Here is a 4,257-nt window from a genome sequence, read left to right as displayed (position 1 = left end):
TACTTTTAAAAATATTTTTAAAATAGTTTATTATGATCATGTATCATCTAATAAAAATGAAGTTTTTATGTTTTTTTCTTTTATATAATTTCTGAGACACAGTCTCGCTCCATTGCCCAGGCTGGAGTGCAGTAGTGCCAATTCAGTGGTGCCATCTCAGTTCACTGTAACCTCCGCCTCCCAGGTTCAAGCAATTCTCCTATCTCAGCCTCTGGAGTAGCTGGGATTATGGGAGTGTGCCACAATGCCCGGCTAATTTTTATGTTATTAGCAGAGAGAAGTTTTCACCATTTTGGACAGGATGGTCTCAAATTCCTGACCTCAGGTTATCTGCCCACCTCAGCCTCCCAAAAGGCTGGGATTATAGGCGTGAGCCACCAGGCCAGGCCAAAATAACATGTTTATAAACTATAATGAGATACCACTTCACATACATTTCTGTCTTCCTGAAATTGACTACTATATGAATTTGAAGTGCCCTAGGTGCCTCATATAACCGGCATCATATAGTACTGTATGTGTCTTCTAGTGACTGGCTTATTTCACAACTCAGCATAATGACCTCAAGATTTATCCATGTTGTACCACATATCACAATCCTACTGATGGCTGTACTTTTTGAAAAAACAGATTGGCTACCAATTTTTGAAAAGAAAAAAAAAAAAAAAAAAACAGAAAATAACAAGTTTTGGAAAGAATGTGCAGAAAAATGAATCCCTTGTACACTGTTGATGGGAGTGTAAAATGGTATAGCCATTGTGAGAAACAGTATGGCAATTAGTCCCTCAGAAAATTTAAAAATAGAATTACCCTATGATCCAGTAACTCCACTTCTGGGTATATAGCTTGAAGAATTGAAGGCAAGATCTCAGGGAGGTATTTGTACGTTCATGTTCACAGCAGTATTATTACAACAGGTAAAAGAGGGTGGCAACCTAGTGTCTACCAATGTACACAGATGTATTAAACATTAAATGGCATATACATACAATGGAATGTTATTTACCCTTAGAAAGCAAAACAATTCAGGTACATAATACAACACGGATAAACCTTGAGGTCTTTATGCTGAGTGAAATAAGCCAGTCATGAAAAGACACATACAATACTATATGTTTCGGCTTATATGAAGCATCTAAAAAACTTCAAATTCAAATTTATAGAGTAGTCAAATTCAGGAAGAGGAAAAGAAGAATGATGGTTTCCAGGAGCTGGGAGAAGAGGAGAAGGAGTTATTGTTTAACAGATGCAATTTTAGTTTTGCAAGATGGAAGAGGTTCTGGAGAAGGATGGTGTCACATGTACACAATAGAAATATACTTAACACCAGGGAACGGTACACTTAAAAATAGTTAAGATGGTTTTATGGTTAATGGTTTTATGTTATGTGTATTATACCATGATAAAAAAGTTTTATTAAAATATTAAACAAATAAATAATGAATTTAAAATGTGCACAATCAGTATTAATGTAACAATAAATCACTATTAGATGGTACCTTAAACCTGAAGTTATTATTCACTAGTAATTGATTTATCGAGGGCCTTATATAAAGGTGCCATTTATTTTAAACATCACAACTTCATGAGTGTGTTCTCATTTTAGAGACAAGAAAACTAAGGCTCAAATATGCTAAGTGACAAATACAGCATTCACATACTTCCAAGCTCTGAGACTAGAAATTCATGTTTTTAATTCCAAGTCTATTCATCCATTCATCAGTTTTGTACTGAGGCCCCACTCTGTCCCACACATTATGTTTGTTCCACCATGACATAATTTCTAGACTTCATCCTGATGACTGATTTTGACTAAGAATTTCCTCTTTAGTTGGTTATAGAAAAGTATATGGCAATATTTCATACTGCTTTAGAGACTCTAATTCATAAACTACCCCAGAATGGTGCATCTATTTAGTATTCCTTTCATCTTCTCTTTGAAGAGGAAACAGTCCTGATTTTACATATACTCTGCATATTTATTCCATTTAAAAATACAGCATAATGAAATTGGAACCATGATGTTTGTTTATAACTGGTTCAACTCTACATGCAAACTGTGCACTTTCTATCTACGGTTCTATTTTACAATTTAAAATTTTTAAAAAAATCTGTTAAACACAAAGATAACATCAGTTCACTTCACTCAATAAATTCAACTGTGATGTGTGATAGTAAAACATAGAAGACTAAAATATTCATATACATGTGTCTAGGATTATATATTATTTACCTATTTGTATTTGTCAAATTACCCCCAACATTCCTGGCTTACACAACAAACATGTATTCCCTCCCATACTCTGGGTCTGGAATCCAGGCTCCACTTAGCTGAGACCCTCAGACTTGCCCTCTTTCACCTTTGCAGAGCCAAACTCCATGTGTTGACTGGGGATGTCACCATAAAGCTCTGTCTACTGAGGAGAATCTGCTTCCAAAGTTGCTGATGTGGGTCTTGGCAGGTCTCAGGTATTTCTTGGCTATTGATCAGAGATATCCATTCCTTGCCACATAGATTTCTGCTCACAATACAAGTTTGCTTCTCCCACAGTAAGGAATCTCAGAGAAAGAGAAACCCAAGATGGAAGATATAGTCTTTGTGTAACTAATGTCAGAAGTTACTTCTAATCACTTCTGCCTTATTCTGTTCATTAGAAGCGAGTCACTAAATCCAGCCCACACTCAAGGGGAGAGGATTGCACAAAAGTGTATAGGGAAGGAGATGGAGGTCATTGAGAGCCCTCGTAGAAGATGATTGCCAAGAATACAAAAGCCACATACCAAAATGTTAGCAGTGGTTGCCTCTAGATACTCAATCAGAAATATACTTGGTTTTTCTATTTTTATTGTTTCACTGTTTTTCTAAATTGTCCATGGTGCAGAGGCAGAAATGGTATATATTATTACTATTTTTTTTTGAGATGGAGTTTTGCTCTTGTTGCCCAGGTCGGAGTGTAATGGCATGATCTCAGCTCACCGCAGCCTCTGCCTCCTGGGTTGAAGCGATTCTCCTGCCTTAGCCTCCTGAGTAGCTGGGATTATAGGCATGCACCACCACAAACAGCTAATTTTTGTATTTTTAGTTGAGACAGGATTTGTCCATGTTGGTCAGGATGGTTTCCAACTCCCAACTTCTGGTTATCTGCCTGCCTTGGCCTCCCAAAGTGCTGGGATTACAGGCCTGAGCCACCGTGCCCAGCCAGACGTAGTCTGTATTTAAATTCTGCTTCTGTCACTCATCATCTGGATAACACATAAGACAAAGCTCTTGGTCTTACCACGCTGTATCTTTCCCAGTGCCAACTGTATCTTACAGTTGTAAATATCAGTCTGATCTGTGTATAAAAGGCTTACACAGTAGAACATTACAAAAGCTTATTATCCAAACACCATGGCTCATACCTGTAATCCCAGTACTTTGGGAGGCCAAGGTGGGAGGATCACTTGAGGTCAGGAGTTTGAGACCAGCCTGGGCAACTTAGTGAGAACTTGTCTCTACAAAAAGCTTCTTTTTTTAATTAGGGAGGCACTGTGATGCACTCCTATAGTCCCAGCTACTCAGGATGCTGAGGCAGGGGGATCACTTGAGTCCAGGAGTTGGAGATTACAGTAAACTGTGATTGTGTCACTGCTCTCCAGCTGAGTGAAAAAGTGAGACCCTGTCTCTAAAAATAGGTGTTTATTATTAGTCAATATGTAATTTTTAACATACTGAAAATTAGATGGTGGCCGGGAATGGTGGTTTGCACCTGTAATCTCAATATTTTGGGAGGCTGAGGGGTTGGATCACCTGTGGTCAGGACTTCAAGACCACCCTGGCCAACATGGAGAAACCCCATCTCTACTAAAAATACAAAAATTAGTCGGGCATGGTGGTGGGTGCCTGTAATCCCAGCTATTCAGGAGGCTGAGACAGGAGAATCACTTGAACCCGGGAAACAGAGGTTGCAGTGAGCTGAGATCATGCCACTGCACTCCAGTCTGGGCAACAGAACAAGATTCTGTCAGAAAGAAGGAAAGAAAGAAAGAGAGAGAGAGGGAAAGAGAAAAAGAAAGAAAGAAAGAGAGAGAGAGAAAGAAGGAAAGAAAGAAGGAAGGAAGGAAGGAAGGAAGGAAGGAAGGAAGGAAGGAAGGAAAGAAAGAAAGAAAGAAAGAAAGAAAGAAAGAAAGAAAGAAAGAAAGAAAGAAAGAAAGAAAGAAAGAAAGAAAGAGAAAGAAAGAAAGAAAGAAAGAAAGAAAGAAAGAAAGAAAGAAAGA

The sequence above is a fragment of the Sapajus apella genome, unplaced genomic scaffold (assembly GCF_009761245.1).
Source record: "Sapajus apella isolate SASKATOON/1434 unplaced genomic scaffold, GSC_monkey_1.0 scaffold3, whole genome shotgun sequence".
NCBI classification, from domain to species: Eukaryota; Metazoa; Chordata; class Mammalia; order Primates; family Cebidae; genus Sapajus; species Sapajus apella.
The sequence above is the reverse complement of the archived record's forward strand: the minus strand, read 5'-3'. Positions refer to the sequence as shown.